The sequence below is a fragment of the Chiloscyllium punctatum genome, chromosome 37 (genome assembly GCF_047496795.1).
Source record: "Chiloscyllium punctatum isolate Juve2018m chromosome 37, sChiPun1.3, whole genome shotgun sequence".
NCBI lineage: Eukaryota > Metazoa > Chordata > Chondrichthyes > Orectolobiformes > Hemiscylliidae > Chiloscyllium > Chiloscyllium punctatum.
Genome location: NC_092775.1, coordinates 7,001,270 through 7,020,178, shown reverse-complemented (window position 1 = coordinate 7,020,178; position 18,909 = coordinate 7,001,270). Strand labels below are relative to the sequence as shown.

Here is an 18,909-nt window from a genome sequence, read left to right as displayed (position 1 = left end):
GACCTCATTACAGTCACAGTCAAAAGAAGGACAAAAGAGCTGAACACTAGAGATGAGTTAAGAGTTACTGCGCTTAACATCAAGACATCATTTGACTTGTGGCATTAAGGAACGCTAGAAAAATTAGAAGAAATTGGAATCAAGGAGAAAATCTCTGTTGGCTGGAATCATACGTAGCACAAAGGAGGATAGTTGTGGCTGTTGGAAATCAATTATCTTCACCACAGCACACCATTTCCTCAGGGTAGTGTCTCAGTCCCAACAATCTTCAACTGTCTCACCAATGGCCCCCCTTCCACCAAAATGTAAGAAATAGGGATGTTTGTTGATGATCTTGGTAACATTCAGGTTTATGTTTGTAAGTTACAAGTAATATTCATGCAACATATGTGCGAGGTGATGACCATCTCAAACAATAAAGAATCTAACAATATGTTCCTTAAAGTTCAGTGAATTCCTAATACTATTAATATCTTTGATATTACCATTGACCAGAAACTGAAATGGACCAAATCAATACTGTGGCGAGAAGAGTAGGTCAGAGGCTGGGAATTCTGAGGTGAGTAATGTTCTTACTGACTGACCAATACCTGCCCACCATCTACAAACGGCAAGTCAGATAGGATGGGATAGTGAAGAAGGTGTTTGGTATGCTTTCCTTTATTGGTCAAAGTATGGAGTACAGGAGTTAGGAGGTCATGTCACGGTTGTACAGGACATTGGTTAGGCCACTGTTGGAATACTGCGTGCAATTCTGGTCTCTTTCCTATCAGAAAGATGTCGTGAAACTTGAAAGGGTTCAGAAAAGATTTACAAGGATATTGCCAGGGTTGGAGGATCTGAGCTACAGGGAGAGACTGAACAGGCTGGGGCTGTTTTCCCTGGAGCATCGGAGACTGAGGGGTGACCTGAAAGAGGTTTACAAAATTATGAGGTGCATGGATAGGATAAATAGACAAAGTCTTTTCCCTGGGGTCGGGGAGTCCAGAACTAGAGGGCATAGGTTTAGGGTGAGAGGAGAAAGATATAAAAGAGACCTATGGGGCAACTTTTTCACGCAGAGGGTGTTAAGTGTTTGGAATGAGCTGCCAGAGGATGTGGTGGAGGCTGGTACAATTGCAACATTTAACAGGCATTTGGATGGGTATATGAATAGGAAGGGTTTGGAGGGATATGGGCTGGGTGCTGGCAGGTGGGAGTAGATTGGGTTGGGATATCTGGTCGGCATGGATGGGTTGTACCGAAGGGTCTGTTTCCATACTGTACATCTCTATGACTCTGTACCAGTGGACAGCTGCTTACTCAATCCACTATATTCAACATTCACTCCCTTCACCACTAGTACTCTGGCAACAATAAGTCCCATGTACAAGATGCACTACAGTAACTCACCACAGCTCCTCTGACAGCATCCTCAAAACCTGTAACCTACACAACCTAAAAGGACAAAGTCAATAAATACATGGGAACACTACCATCTGAGAGTTCCCAGTTGAGTCACATATTATCCTGGCTTCTTAATTGTCTCTCAGTCAAAATCCTGATCTCCTTCCCTCGGGACACTATATCGTCAGGTCAGCAATGGTTTAAGAAGATTGATCACTACCACCTTCTCCATGGCAATTAGGGATGGTCAATAAATGCTGGCTAAGCCAATGATGCTCACATCCCATGAATGATTTCAAAAACAAAGTATTAAATCACCCATCAGCATACACTCATAGTTTCTGTGTAATACTGAATGGGACTGTTTCATTGATTCAGTAGTTGGATGTTGAATGAGATGTTAAATCTACTAACTGTCTACTTATTCTCATGCATTATTAATAATACCAGAACGGGGGATCCAAGATGGCGGCGACCCAGCAAGTCTGAGTCTGTAGTGCTCCTCCCAAGACTTGGACAAAATGGATCATTAGCAGAGGGATTGAATTCAAGAGTCGTGAGGTGATGTTGCAGCTGTACAGGACTTTGGTTAGGCCACATTTGGAGTACTGTGTGCAGTTCTGGTCGCCTCACTTTAGGAAAGATGTGGAAGCTTTGGAGAGGGTGCAGAGAAGATTTACCAGGATGTTGCCTGGAATGGAGAGTAGGTCATACGAGGATAGGTTGAGAGTTCTCGGCCTTTTCTCGTTGGAACGGCGAAGGATGAGGGGTGACTTGATAGAGGTTTATAAGATGATCAGAGGAATAGATAGAGTAGACAGTCAGAAACTTTTTCCCCGGGTACAACAGAGTGTTACAAGGGGACATAAATTTAAGGTGAAGGGTGGATGGTATAGGGGAGATGTCAGGGGTGGGTTCTTCACCCAGAGAGTGGTGGGGGCATGGAATGCGCTGCCCGTGGGAGTGGTAGAGTCAGATTCATTGGCGACCTTTAAGCGGCATTTGGATAGGTACATGGATGGGTGCTTAATCTAGGATAGAAGTTCGGCACAACATCGTGGGCCGAAGGGCCTGTTCTGTGCTGTATTGTTCTATGTTCTATGTTCTATGGATCACCCACCCCACCACACTCACCCAATCATTCAAATTAGTTTTTACTTAATGTAATTAGTTGCTTAGTACTGCATTTAAACAACTTAATCTCCAGTAAAAATGACTAAAGGGAAGGGAGCTCGCAGTTCTCAGCAGGCAGGAACCCCCTCCCCCACCCTCTCTAGCTGCAGGAGAAGCATCCGCAGCCATCCTGGGGGACTTATCTACAGTGGCGAGCCTCGCGGAAATAATCTCTAAACTCGATGCGAAGATCGATGCCTTCATTGAAGAGTCCCGGAGCCGATGGGACTCACTCTCAGCCGCGGTACCAAAGCACGATCGAGACATCAAGGAAATTGAGCGCCGAATCGGAGGGGCAGAGCTAAAGGCCGCGACCTCCGAAACCACAACAGAGTCGGCCGTGGATTGGGTCCGAACTCTCGAACAGTGAGCCCGGACCTAAGAGAATCACACTGACGACCTTGAGAATCAGCGCCCCCGCCCAGTTCTGTTCCGGCTGCAGAGCTATAAGGAGAGGCAGATTCTCTTAGAAGCTTCCAGAAATCTTGGGAAAGATCCCCAAACGATGATTTATATAAAGGATCCAAGATTATGTTATTCCAGGACTTTTCCCCAGCTCTGGTCCGAAAGAGGAAGGCATTTGATGAAGCAAAGAAGTGCTTAAGGGACTTAAATATTCAGTACTCCTTGCGCTACACAGCGAAGCTACGCTTTAACCATGAAGGGTCCGTTTATAACTTCGGATCGCCGGAAAAGGCAAACAAATTTTTGGACTCTCTTAGACAAATTGTAAGAGTTAATTGATGTTGTTTTGCTCTTCCCCCACCCCAGTTTACGTCTTTTTTTAAATATATTAATCTTTTCTTTTAACCTTACTGTTTAATATTATCTTCAGGGGTTGGGGAGAGGGATTTATTTATTTGTTCTCTACTTAGCGATTTTCTTCCCTTTTTTTTAATATATATAGGCCGGAGGGTCTAGTTAATGTTGGTGGGGGGAGGTGGTTACCTTATCCTGTTTTATTTCTGTTTTCAGAACATAGAACATAGAACAGTACAGCACAGAACAGGCCCTTCAGCCCACGATGTTGTGCCGACCATTGATCCTCATGTGAGGTAAACCTAATGTACGAACTCTCAAATTTCTGTGACCATATGCATGTCCAGCAGTATCTTAAATATTCCCAATGACCTCGCTTCCACAACTGCTGCTGGCAATGCATTCTATGCTCTCTCAACTCTCTGCGTAAAGAACCCACCTCTATACTTTCCACCAAACAGCTTAAAACTATGACCCCTCATGTTAACAATTTCTGCCTTGGGAAAAAGTTTCTGGCTATCAACTCTATCTATACCTCTCATTATCTTGTACACCTCAATTAGGTAACCTCCCTTCCTTCTTTTTTTCCAATGAAAAAAGTCCGAGCTTAGTCAACCGCTCTGCATAAGATAAGTCCTCCATTCCAGGCAGCATCCTGGTAAACCTCCTCTGAATCCTCTCCAAAGCATCCACATCTTTCCTATAAAGGGCAACCAGAACTGGACGCAGTATTCCAAGTGCGGTCTAACCAAAGTTTTATAGAGCTGCAACAAGATCTCACGGCTCTTTAACTCAATCCCCCTGTTAATGAAAGCCAAAACACCATATGCTTTCTTAACAACCCTGTCCACCTGGGTGGCAATTTTCAGGGATCTATGTACCTGCACACCAAGATCCTGCTGTTTCTCCACACTGCCAAGAATCCTGTTTTTAATCCTGTACTCAACTTTCAAGTTTGACCTTCCAAAATACATCACCTCGCATTTATCCAGGTTGAACTCCATCTGCCACCTCTCAGCCCATCTCAACATCCTGTCAATGTCCCCGCTGCAGCCTACAACAGTCCTCTATACTGTCAACTACACCTCCAACCATTGTGTCATCCGCAAACTTGCTAACCCATCCTTCAATCTCCTCATCCAAGTCATTAATAAAAATTGCGAACAGTAGAGGCCCAAGAACAGGGCCCTGTGGAACACCACTCACCACAGACTTCCAGGCTGAATATTTTCCTTGCGCTACCACTCGCTGCCTTCTGTCAACCAGCCAATTCTGAATCCAGAGAGCTAAATTTCCCTGTATCCCATTCCTCCTGACCTTCTGAACAAGCCTACCACACGGAACCTTATCAAATGCTTTACTGAAGTCCACAACATCCACCGCTCGACCCTCATCAACTTGTCGAGTAACATCCTCAAAGAACTCGATAAGGTTTGTGAGGCATGACCTGCCCCTCACAAAGCTGTGCTGACTGCCTTTAATCAAGCCATGCTTTTCCAGATGGTCATAGCGGGGTTGTTTTCCCCTGTTATTTTGTATTATTATATTTAACTATTACTTGTTGAGGTTGTAATTTTATAGTTATATATGTTTATACATGGTATTAACGTTACCAAATATATCCAGGTGTTGGTGTGGGTCGTTGGGAGGGGGCGGTGGGGGGGAGGTAGGGTGCTCACTGGTAACTCTAGGTTTGTAGTATATTTGAATTTTCTTCATCCTATCGAGGAGCGCCTGGGTCAAGGGTGGGGCACTGGTTGGAAGAGGATACGATGGATTGTTGGAAAGGAAGTGATACCCCTGGGAACAAGGGGGAAAATCTCCATTTAAAAAACGTTTCATTTTTTTTTAAATTTAGAAATAGTTGTTTATTATATCGAGGTGAGTGCATTAAAGAGCCTTTATTTTTGTAAATTTTCTATGCTCTATGCTTGGGATGTTCTGGATAGGGTTTCCCCTCCCGAGGGGTCTTGGACTTGCCCGGACAATTACGGTTGATCAGTCGGTTATGTGGTGCACCTGAAATGTCAAGGGGAGTAATATTATCAAACCTCAAGGAAGAAAGGGTCGATATAGCTCTCCTACAGGAGACACACTTATTGGATAAAGACAACTTGAAATTACGACAGGGTGGATTTGATCAGGCCTTGTTTTCTTCCTTCAGCTCAAAACGTAGGGGAGTTGTTATTCTTATTCGGAAGAATTTCCCTTTCAAAATCCTAAATCAGATAAAAGACGAATCTGGACGATATATTCTGATTAAAGCCCTTATAAATGGAGAGGAATATGGGATTTTAAATTTGTATTGCCCCCCGGAACATCCTTTTAAATTTATCACTGAAGCCTTCTCAAAATTGATGGCTCTCGGTGCTCGTCATACAATTAAAATCTCCCCCTATAATTGTATTATGGATCCAGAAACAGATAGGATTCCCAAGAGTACTGCAGGAGTATCTCCCAGATCTAGACAATTGGTGGATTTGAACAAAGAATTAGGACTAGAAGATGTATGGAGATGCCTTCATCCACAGGGCAGAGATTTTTCTTTTTACTCCAATCCACATAAATGTCATACCAGAATCGATATGTTTTTTGCCCCCTTGATTTTTAAAAATTCCATATCATCCTGTAAAATAGGCAGTATAGCAATTTCCGATCACGCTGCAGTATATATGGAAATCAAGGTGAGGAACAATGAGACATTCCCCCGGCATTGGCGTATGGACCCCTTTCTGATGAAAGATAGTAAATTTGTAAAGTATTTCTCTCAAGAATTTAAAACTTTTTTAGAAACTAATTCAGGTACGGCTAGCAACCCATCAATGATGTGGGAGACCATCAAAGGCATTTGAAAAGGTTCCCCATGGTAGGCTCATTCAGAAGGTCAGGAGGAATGGGATACAGGGGAACTTAGCTGTCTGGATACAGAATTGGCTGGCCAACAGAAGACAGCGAGTGGTAGTAGAAGGAAAATATTCTGCCTGGAAGTCTGTGGTGAGTGGTGTTCCACAGGGCTCTGTCCTTGGGCCTCTACTCTTTGTAATTTTTATTAATGACGTGGATGAGGGGATTGAAGGATGGGTCAGCAAGTTTGCTGATGACACAATGGTTGGAGGTGTCGTTGACAGTATAGAGGACTATTGTAGGCTGCAGCGGGGACATTGACAGGATGTTGAGATGGGCTGAGAGGTGGCAGATGGAGTTCAACCTGGATAAATGCGAGGTGATGCATTTTGGAAGGTCAAATTTGAAAGCTGAGTACAGGATTAAGGATAGGATTCTTGGCAGTGTGGAGGAACAGAGGGATCTTGGTGTGCAGGTACATAGATCCCTTAAAATGGCCGCCCAAGTGGACAGGGTTGTTAAGAAAGCATATGGTGTTTTGGCTTTCATTAACAGGGGGATTGAGTTTAAGAGTCGTGAGATCTTGTTGCAGCTCTATAAAACACTTGGTTAGACCGCACTTGGAATACTGCGTCCAGTTCTGGTTGCCCTATTATAGGAAAGATGTGGATGCTTTGGAGAGGGTTCAGAGGAGGTTTACCAGGATGCTGCCTGAACTGGAGGGCTTATCTTATGAAGAGAGGTTGACTGAGCTCGGACATTTTTCATTGGAGAAAAGGAGGAGGAGAGGGGACCTAATTGAGGTATACAAGATAATGAGAGGCATAGATAGAGTCGATAGCCAGGGCAGAAATGACTAACATGAGGGGTCATAGTTTTAAGCTGGTTGGAGGAAAGTACAGAGGGGATGTCAGAGGCGGGTTCTTTACACAGTTGAGAGAGCATGGAATGCGTTGCCAGCAGCAGTTGTGGAAACAAGGACATTTAAGAGACTACTGGACATGCATATGGTCACAGAAACTTGAGGGTGCATACATGAGGATCAGTGGTCGGCACAACATCGTGGGTTGAAAGGCCTGTTCTGTGCTGTACTGCTCTATGTTCTATGTCTAAAGCTTACACATGAGGTTTGATCATCTCATACTCAGCAACTCAGAAAAAATTAAAGGGAGAACAACAGCGTCTGCTCGAAGCTCTCTTAAAAACAGCTGAAACAGCATACACTGACAGACCTTCTATTATCAAATTACAAAGGACTATGGCCCTTAGGACAGCTCTAAGCACCACGCTTACCCAAATGGCTAAGAGGGAAATATTATTTGCAAAACAAAAGTTATATGAATTTGGCGATAAACCTGGTAGATATTTAGCATTTCTCGCAAAGAAAAAGAAGGCCCCTCAAACTATCACGTCTATCAAGGAAAGTGCGGGTATTCTGACTCATGATCAAAAAAGGATTAATGCAATCTTTAGAAAATTTTATTCTGATTTATATAAATCACAGGATTGCGAAGGCAGGACTAGGAGGATGCAGTCATTTTTTAAAAACCTGACCTTTCCGGATCTAACTCCGGAACAGGTATCGGTCTTGAATGTTCCCCTAACAATCCAAGAAATACTTGACGCAATCAGGCAACTTCAGAGCGGTAAGGCACCCGGCCCAGATGGCTTTCAAGCTGAATTCTATAATATTGGCTGGTCCACTTATGGACATATATAACTATTCGTACAGTCAGGGTTGTCTCCCGCCTTCGCTGAAAGAGGCAAATATCTCTCTTATCCTCAAAAAAAAGAAAAGGACCCAGAAGACTGCGCGTCTTACAGAACAATATCCTTGCTAAATGTAGATTTTTAAATCCTCTCGAAAACGTTAGCATTGAGGCTCGAAAGGGTATTGCCACATATCATAAAGGAGGACCAGACAGGGTTTATTAAGGGCCGTAGATCATCCAATAATGTTAGAAGGGTTTTGAATATGATTCAAGCCTGCCATCAGGGAAAGATACCAAGTGTAGTAGTCTCATTAGATGCGGAAAAGGCATTCGACAGAGTTGAATGGTCATATTTGTTTCACACATTGGAAAGGTTTGGCGTTGGAAAGGTGTTTACCAAATGGGTCTGAACACTGTATAGCAATACCAAAGCAGTTGTGATTACCAATGGATTAAACTCGGATAGCTTCAGTGTGGATAGGGGCTGCCGTCAGGGATGTCCTCTTTCGCCATGGCTATTTCCGCTAATAATCAAGTCACTAGCAGAAGCTATACGGGCTGATCCTAATATAACGGCCCCGAGGATTGGTAGAGGTAAACATAAAATTACCCTTTATGCAGATGATGTTCTTCTATTTCTCAGTAATCCTTTGATGTCCGTGCCTCGCTTAATCCAAGTTATTAATACATTTAGTGTATTTTCAGGCTATAAAATTAATTTCTTAAAATCGGAGGCTATGCCAATGGATGGCCTTGGTAGTGTATCCCACTTATTGGATGGACCCCACTTTCCCTTTCGGTGGTCCCTGGAGGGTTTCTTATATTTAGACATTTTTATTACCCCAGTATTTGGTCAGTTATACAAGGCTAACTTTGTGCATTTACTGGAAAGGATAAGACCATAAGACATAGGAGTGGAAGTAAGGGCAGGACCTCCAGTGATGGGGAGATCTTCCAATTTCCTGGCTAGGTAGAATAGCACTAATTAAAATGACTGTGCTGCCCCATCTCCTATACCCTATGAGAATGCTTCCAGTGATGCTGCCAAGGCTGGCACTACATAAATTATATGGCTAGTTGGGTTCCTTTATCTGAAATCATAGACGGCCCCTCATTAAGCTGAAAAAGCTACAGCTTCCACACGCAAGGGGAGGATTGGATTTCCCAAATTTTAGAAAATATCAGTTAAGTTCCCTATTAAGTTACATAGCCGATTGGGTCTCGTCTGACCCGCAATCAATCTGGCTGGATATCGAGGCTTCTCAAGTAAAATGCCCACTTATTAACCTTTTACTTTCAGACAAGAGGAAAATCATTATGGATCAATGTAAAAACCCTATAATACTAAACACAATTAAAGCTTGGAATATAATGCCGCAAAATGAGGGCAACTCACATAAAACATCCCCCTCTGCTCCGATAGTGAGAGCATGGGGATTTCAACCGGGGCTTACAGATGTCACTTTCAAACTCTGGAGATCCAAGGGTTTCTCATGTTTAGGGGATCTGTTTAAAGAAGGGGTCCTGATGTCTTTTGAACAGCTGCGTCAGAAATTTGGATTACCTAAAGGAAACCTCTTTCGATACTTCAAAATTCGAGACTACATACAGAAGAAGACTATGTTATTAGATAGTCTTTATAAATCAGATAGAGAATGTAGAGTACTACGACCAATGGGGGTATCTTCCGTCAGTACTATTTATCATTTACTACATGATGAAGTATCGGGAGATATGGACAATCTGCTTAAAACATGGGATAGGGATTTGGGACTGGAAATCTCTATAGAAACATGGAATGACATTTGAGAAAACACCAGAAGAATCACCATCTGTAACAGAACTCAGGCTATCGAGCTGAAGATACTTCATAGGGCCCGTATAGCACCGGATCGATTGGCAAAATTTAAGGCAGGAGCATCTCCAATGTGTCCCAAATGTAAAATAGAGGTGGGCACTCTTGTACATTGCTTATGGACCTGTCATAAGATCCGTAGATATTGGACTAAAGTAGCAAGTGCTCTGGCAGAAATCTTAGGACCGGAAATTAGAGTGGACCCTGTATCTCTCCTTTTGGGTGTTTCAAACTTACCCTCCCTGGACACGCACAGGACGAGATTATTTTCTATTCTCTCTTTCTGTGCAAGGAAAAATATTTTGGTAAACTGGGTGGCTGAGGGCCTCCCTGGACTTTCGAATTGGCATAGATTAATCATGGAATGTATTCCCCTTGACTTCCTTACAAATATGGTGCACCAAAAGACTGCATTATTCCATAAAATATGGCAGCCCTTCTTGAATTACATAAATACAGATATTTCGGCCATCCTAACAAGGCTTTTATTTAATTGAGAACCTGGCTGGTCCAGGGCCCCTTGGGAGAGGAATCCCGCATGAATACGGGTTTTGTAACAAATTGATGTTAATACATTCCGAGCATGTTTCTCACTACCCAATTTCTGTGTTATCCGTCAGTTTTTTTTTCTCTTCTTTGAATAATGTAAGAGACTTAATTATACACTCTGGTTAGTTGTAGGTTAGATTAGTAGTTAGTTGAGTTTTGTTTATTTTCTCTCGGTATCTTTTTTTTGTTTGATAAATTTTGGTTATTATTTATTTAAGATTTAATTGTATATCAATGTTTATACTTGGGTTTATTTTTTATTTGTAAACTTGTAAAAATGTGTTAAATTTTCAATAAAAATATCTATTTAAAAAAATCCCAGAACACACGAACTCCAATTACTTTCACCTTCAACCACATTGCAAAAAAAAACTGCATCAAAAGTTATTGAAATGTCATTACAAAACAGCTTAAATATTTACTCATATAACAGTCACAGCATTTCCAAAGAAATTTTCTTCGAAAAGCTTTGATGCAGTAATATACCATATCACTTTAAGCATTTCATGTAAGCACTTAGGAGGAAATTATTGTATCAAGGGATTCAGATGTGCTTCAATTACACCGTTTTTTAAAGTCTTAGCCACGACTATGTAATGGACAGCCTGGCACCATTTTGTGTATATAACTTACATAGTTTGTCCCAAATGTAGTATAGTGAAATTATGATTCAAATTATCTGCTCAGCTATGTTAGATTGCTGTATGACTGAACTGAAAAATCATATATTATGGCACCCGACTTAAAATCTATGGAGGTAGTGTCAGAGGTTTCCTGCTTAATAACTCTATGACATTTAGTGACTGACACTTTGAGAGTAAAAGGAACTCCGAGGAAAATGGTCACATACCTTATAGGTTTACAGTGCTAAGTAGTTTCCTAAATAATATATAAAATTTCGATTCAATCGAAGCAAAAACTTTCCAACACTGAAAATGTGGCTGAAACTCTATACAAACAAAAATCTGGAGCAGCGACTATATATGCTTTAGAATGCCAGGTAACGACCCAGTTCCCAATGCCGCCCATGCAGTACTATGTGGAGCAGTAGAGAAGTTTCCTCCACCACACACACACACACACACAGAACGGGCTGTGATCCTGTAAGCCCTCAGTACTTAGAGCAGAGATCCTGCTATCCCACCTCCTTACCTCCCCCCACCTTGGTCAGTGACCTTCTATCCTGCCCAGTGTCCAAGGCACTGATCCTGGTCCTAGCAATGCCAGGGGGCACTCTACATGTAACTCTCCAATGTCCAGGACAGTGACCCCTATAACCTCCCAGTGTCTGGGGCAAAGATCCTTTCCACCCCAGTGTCAAGGCAATAACCTTATAATTCATCAATGTCCAGGGCAGTGCCCCTGTAACTTCCCAATATCTAGGGAACTGACCCTAAACCTCCCAGTGTCCAGGGCAGTGACTTCATAATGCCCATGTCCAGACAGTGACCTTGTAACACCTCAGTATCTGGGATGCGGACCTGTAACCCACTGTATCCAGGATGCTGACCTTGTAACCCCACCAGTGCCTGGAAATGCTGATACTGTAACCGCACCAGCATCCAGGGCACTAACCCTGTAACCTCCCAGTGCCTGGGATACTGACCCTGTAACCCCCAAACCATTTCCTGGGATACTGACCCTATTAGCCCCTCCCCACACTGGGACCCAGGATACTGACCCTGTAAACGCCTCCCATCCCCAACCATCCCGGTGTCCAGGATACTGACCCAGTAACCCCACCCTGGCATCCAGGATACTGACCTTGTAACCCTCCCCACCCTGGTGTCCGGGATACTGACCCTGTGACTTCCCTGTAACCCGGTATCCAGGATGCTGACTCTGTAACGCCTCCCCCCACCCCACTCTGGTACCTGGGACATTGACCCTGTAACCTTCCGTACCCCCACCCCCAACTCCACCCTCTGGTACCTGTGATACTGACCCTATAACCCCTTCCAATCTGGTTTCTGGGATGCTGACCCTGCCACCTCCCCTCCTGCCCTGGTATCCAGGATGCTGACTCTGTAACCCCCACCGACACCCTCTCCCCTCCCCCCCCGGGACATCGACCCTGTAACTGCCACCCCCTCTGGTACCTGGGACATTGACCCTGTAACTGCCACCCCCTCTGGTACCTGGGACATTGACCCTGTAACTGCCACCCCCTCTGGTACCTGGGACATTGACCCTGTAACTCTAGTGTCCAGGGCAGGGACTCTCTCTACCCAAATGTGTTTACCTACGTCAGACGTAACCAAAGTTTGAAATGATGAGCTTTGTTGTTGTGCTCTGAACAATAGGCTTACACGAGAATCGAGGAAGCACGATGCGAATCCCAAGGTTAAAGTTAAAATCAAGTTTGCGTTTTCAGTGAATGGCAATTGATTGCACCTATCATCACTGTTGCAAGTGATAGATGGTGGAGCTCGACCGAGTTTGGTACAAGATTTGGAAAGGGGCCAGATTCCCCATCACATGTTTAAATTCCTTTCACTGATCCCCCTTCCAGAACCTGTTTGCATGTGCAATGGCTGCCAGGTTAATTCACATCCCCGCCCCAGACCCGGGTGCGAGAGAAGCGTCGCATCGCGCCTTTCAGCAATGTTCATCACCTTATCACTCGGAGTAAAACAGCCACAATCACTGCAGTCCCCGGTTGGGGTTTAACTCTGGCTGTTTATTGCTCGGTTCACTCGGCTCCAGGGCTCTTTCATGCGGACAGCCCGTCTGCAGTTTCGCGCCAAACCCACGCGCGCTTCTCACGGTGGGAGGGGGAGCCGGCACGCGGCTCATTGACCGTTAGAATCGGGCGGGAGGCGGTTGGTCCAAAGCGTTCGAAACGGCCACGTGGCAGCGCCACGCCCCTCCCTGCATCCCGCCCATCTCCACGAGTTCAACTGCTGCTCCTCCTCCAACTCCCACCTACACCAGCTCTTCAATCTCCCTCCACCAGCTCTCCAAAACCCTCCCCATACCCCCTCCACCACATCTCCAAACCTCCTCCCCATGCTCCTCCACCAGTTCTCCAAACCCCTCCACATAACCCCTCCAGACCCCACCAGCCCTCCAAACTCCCTCCTCATACCCCCTCCACCAGCTCTCCAAACCCCTTCCACCAACCTGCCAAACCCCCTCCCCATATCCCTCCACCAACTCTCCAAACCCCCTCCTCATAGCCCCTCCACTAGCTCTCCAAACCTCTCCACCACCTCTCCAAATCCCATCCCTCCTCTTGTGCCAGGAGATGGTGAAAGAAGCTTAGCAGGTTATTATTTTTACAGTAACTAAAACTACAAGCTCTTTTTTAAAAAGTGCGTATGTCATGTGAACACCTTTCACCTGTAAATTTTCTCTTGAAGTCACAAACACCCTTATCTCGACAAACAATGCAGAGGTTTCGAAGAAAATCCACCACCAGCCTTTATTGGGCAACTAAGAATGATCAATGAATGTCACCCATTCATTGCAAATATCACCCTATCATAGGAAGCAAAATATTTAAAAGATAATTAAAATATAAAGAAGAACAAAGAAAATTTACAGTCCAGGAACAGGCCCTTCAGCCCTCCAAGCTTGTCTCAATTCACCCTGTCTATACCCTTCATGACTTTGTAAACCTCAATTAGGTCCCCTCTCAATCTCCTTTTTTCTAGTGAAAATAAACGTAACCTACTCAACCTCTCTTCATAGCTAGCACCTTCCATATCAGGCAACATCCTCGTAAACCTTCTCTGCACCCTCTCCAAAGCGTCCACACCCTTTTGGTAATGTGGTGACCAGAACCATACACAATATTCTAAATGCAGCCGAACCAATGTCTTGTACAATTTTAACATGACTTGCCAGTTCTTACACACAATACCCCGTCCAATGAAGGCAAGCAAACCATATGCCTTCTTGACCACTATCCACCTGTGCAGCAACCTTCAGGGTACAATGGACCTGCACACCCAGATCTCTCTGCCCAATAACTTTTCCCAAGGCTCTTCCATTCATTGTGTAATTCGCTCTAGAATTAGACTTGCCTAAATGCATCACCTCACATTTGTCTGGATTGAAAGCCATCTGCCACTTTTCCGCCCAACTCTCCAGTCTATCGATATCCTCCTGTGTTTACTGACAGATATGAGAGATAATTACTTAGATTGGGATAATCTTTTGGCATAAATGAATCAGGGGATAATTTGTACTATTTGGAGACAGACCTATTGCATAGGAAGACTTATCAGGTTGTTGGAGGTCAGTTATCTCACACCAGAGAACATCTCAGCAAGAGTTCCTCTGTCAGTGTCCTAGGCCAGCCATCTTCAGATACTTTATAAAGGACCTTTCCTCCATTTCACGGTCAGAAGTTCAATGATGATTGTACAATGTTTGAAATCTTTCCCCAGTTAATGTCCAAATGCAGTAACACTTGAACAACATTCAGACTTGTGTTGATAGGTGGTAAATAACATTTGTGTCACACAAGTGCCAGGCAATTACCAGCTCCAACAAGAGATATTAAACTATATCCCCTTGACATTCAATGACATGACCATCATTGAATCCAGCACAATCAGCTATAATTAACTCAAAACTGAACTGGACAAGGCATGACCACAATAGCAGGTCAGGAACTGGGCATTCAGCATTGAGTAACTCACCTCCGAACTTCTTAAAGCCTGTGCACAATCTATAAGTGACAAGTCAGCTGTATGATTGAATACAGTCAATGTACCTCAATAACTGCATCTTTAACACTCAAGTAACTTGACACTATCCAGGACACACGCAGACAACTTCATTGGCACTGCATAAAACACCTTCAATATCCACTCCTTCCACCACCAATGCAAAGTGCCAACAGTGTGTACCATCTACATGATGCACCATAACAACTCACCAAGGCTCCCTCCAAAGCACCTACCAAAACCATGACTTCTGCCACCTAGAAAGACAAGTGTAGTTAATGAAGGCAAACACTACTGGGAAAGTTTGTTTCCAAGCCACACATCATCCTGGCTCAGAACTAGATCAGTATTCTTTTAGTATCATGAGGTAAATTTCCTGGGACTCAGTTCTTGACAGCAACGTATAAGTGTCCTCCACTCCACCAATACCGCTACACTCCCCCATCCCCAATCCCCACACCACTCCCCCAACAGCCCATCAACTCAGTGCTGCAGCTTGAGAAGGCCGCTCAACATCACTTTCATCAGAGCATTTGGGGATGGGCAATAAATGGTAGCTTAGACCAACAGTCCACATCCTATGAACAAATAGAAGAAAGTTCTACTTTTGACATCTGGTTTGTTCAAAAATTGTCATTTTAAAATTGTCTTTACTAAATAATATTGGTGTATCTTTGCTGCTTTGATGCAAGCCCAGCTGTACATATCATGGTTAAATTGGTATTTGGATAAATTTAAACTTCAACCCACATTCTATGAATAAGCTGTTGAAAAATATTTGTGGGAGTGATGACTACAATCCCACCAGACCGCAAGAATGATGTTCATCGAGGAGTAAGTTTGCCATAGTCTTATCAGACTACTGGGCTCCTCAGTCATTGGAGAGAGATGGCTGGTGGTAATTTAATCTAAGGGCCACGACACTCCAGGTGAGGGCACAGGTTGAGGTGGAGAGTCCTCTATGGGTATATCAACTGGTGGGAACTGAATGCACTGTTGGCACCACTTACTGGTTAACTGAGCTAACTGATTCCTTGGTTGTATAATGAAAAGAATGTAGTCTTCAAGGAGCTCTCAAGCAAAGAGCAACTCCTGCCTCTCCAGTGGCTGACATCAGAAGAATGAAAGTGTGAATATTGCTTTCAATGTTTTACTACGTGAAACATTGAAAGGTACTGCTGCCCAACAGGATCGCAGGGGAGGATTCCTTTAAGATGCTTGGTGACATGGGCATCAGTGCCTTGTTCATCCCTTCAAAGTGGTATGGCAAAGACCAGTTGCCAAATGAATGGAGACAATATTCCAGTGCCAATTTCAAATTGAAAGAGATGTTCAACAGTGCAGAAACTATTGCAGAGTCATTTTGATGTCCCATACCCTCGAAGTGTGGGCACATGTGGTCAACTTCAATCCAATGATGGGCATTTTGTCTTCATGCCAGCAAGAAGCAACACTGAAACAATTTTTGCTTGGCGCAAATTGATGAAGAGCGATCACAAGCAACAAAAGGATTTACACCTGGTCATCCTTGATGTGGAAAAAGCATCTAACCAGGTACCGATGAGAAAGATCTTAGAACACCTGAGATACAGAAGGGTATTGGAGAGCTATGTCAGGATGATTGAAGATATAAATAAGGACTAGAGTCAAGATTAGAATGGTGCTGAAAAGCATAGCAGGTCAGGCAGCATTCAAGGAGCAGGAAAATCAATATTTTGGGCAGGAACCCTTCATCAGGAGCCCTTTCCTGATGAAGGGTTCCTGCCCAAAACATCGATTTTCCTGCTCCTTAGATGCTGCCTGACCTGCTGTGCCTTTCCAGCACCACTCTAATCTTGACTCTAATCTCCAGCATCTGCAGTCCTCACTTTTGCCTATAAATAAGAACTGCCAATTGTTGGTGAGTAATGCTGATAACTCAAGAATATTTGAGGTAAAAGTTGGAGTTGACCAAATGTCAGTCCTCAACCCATCTTTGTTGATCATCATGTTTGATTTGGGTCAAAGGAGATCATAGCAGGTCCAACACACAACATGCAGATAATGTGACAGTCATTGCCAAAATCATTGAAAAACTACAGGCAAGTGGAAACCAATAGAAAAACAATCTTGAAAATAAATGGGCAAAAGAAATACAGTTAGAACTCCATGTATCCATAATGCTCATTACAGACCAGTCAGGATGTAGTGTCTCTGTGACCATTGCTGGAATAGAAGCATGCCAAATGACCAAACTGAATTACCTGGGCTCGATTATCCAGGAAAATGATCAACATGTGGCAGAGTTCACACATCAGATAGCTGTGGCATAGAATAAACAGAGACTGCCAGCTAGCATGCACTGCAATGGAAAGTTGCCAGCTTGATAAAGGAGAGAGATTTTATGACCTGCCTGCAGCCAGCCTTTGAATAAAATGAAAGAAAGAAAAGTAGGTGCAGGAGGGATGAAGATATTGTGTTTGATCTGTAACGTCTCTAGAAGAGAACTGGCCCAGAGTCCAGATTCCTGGAAAAAGTCAGAGTGACTGAAGGGTTGAAGGAGGCTCAGCTGAGGAGACTGGGATGGAGACTGTTGCATCTAATGAAGACTGAAAGGTTATGTAATGAGAAAGAAGTTGAAATGGGCCTTATCAGAAAGGAGGAAGGGAGGGAGACTACGAAGGAGATGGATGGACTCAATCCAAGAGAATCTGCAGGAAGAGGCCTCCACAGAGAAGATCCAGAGACCATGAGAAATGAAGATTTCTCTTGTGAATCATGACCCCAACTAGTGGGAAAAGCAAAAGTAAAAGAAGACTGTTGAAGTACAAAGCGGATGCAAGGAGTAAGAGGTGGCACTTCCCTGCCTGATATGATGGGTGATGCATGGCCAGGGTACAAAAAACATCCCTGCATCATGGGACTTTTTTCTACACTTGACCAGGAGAAGATTCTGTTCAGTGTATTGGGGTTGGAACTAAATCAGTTCTAATGGGTGAGCTCTGGGAGAGTTTTTTGATAAATTGTTTAAAATGTGCACGATTCAGAGAACTAAAGTCCTTTCTAAAGGAATCAATCTTGCTAACATAGATTCACAGTTGGTCTGCAAGATACACTTTAGTATTCAGCATGCATTCACATGCATTGTTTGGAACAACAAAATACCTTCATTAAAATTCACAGATATTTACAAGTAGAATTATACTTTGGAATAATTATATTATGGAAACATCACTGAGAGGACAGTTATTTGTCAAGAAAGTATGGATTTCACACAATTTACAGCTGGTTTAAAGAGATACATTAGCAATGAGGAAGTTTACTGTGAAAAATAGGTAATTTATTTTCATTCATGGAGTGCAGGTGTTACTAGGAAGATTGGAATTCATTCCAATTGCCTTTGAGAAGATTTGAACTATTTTCTGAAAATGTTGGAGTTTGCAAAATGAAGAATATTTAACTATGGGGTTCTGGGATTTTGATCCAAATCCTCCTGGATAGTTCAAAACTCAACAGTTGTCTTATTTATTTTTCCATAAAATACCAAGGATTAATTAAGGTGAAGTTGGAACATTTACCTGGTGTCATTCCCCCACTTTCTGCCCAAAACCTTCTCTTCCTTTTTTGATGATAAAGAAACATGATTATGCAATGATGGAGCTGTGCTTGCTTTGACAGCTAGGTAAAAACAAGGACTGCAGATGCTGGAAACCAGAGTCTAGATTAGAGTGGTGCTGGAAAAGCACAGCAGGTCAGGCAGCGCCCGAGGAGCAGGAGAAGGAGGAGGAAGAGGATATGCTTTGATAGTTGCATTTCGTTCTCCCATTCTTTATATCAACCTGACAAGTACTGGGCAAGTATAAACTTCTCAAAAGATTATTGAACTGAATTTTTAAAAATGATTAAGTTTATGAGGTGTCTGAAAATAGGTACCATTAAGTATAAAACAGTGACTAACAAGTTCGAAAGGTAATTT

General features: G+C 43.3%; 1 protein-coding gene across 1 annotated transcript in view; it reads right to left on the bottom strand.

Moving 5' to 3' along the window:
* LOC140463213 (double-strand-break repair protein rad21 homolog) overlaps positions 1–13,098 on the bottom strand; it is a 139,486-nt gene extending 126,388 nt beyond the window's left edge. The window contains exon 1 of the mRNA XM_072557002.1: positions 12,894–13,098. The gene's annotated coding sequence lies outside the window, so the exon portion shown is untranslated. The remainder of the gene's footprint in view (positions 1–12,893) is intronic.
* Positions 13,099–18,909: the final 5,811 nt, after the last annotated feature.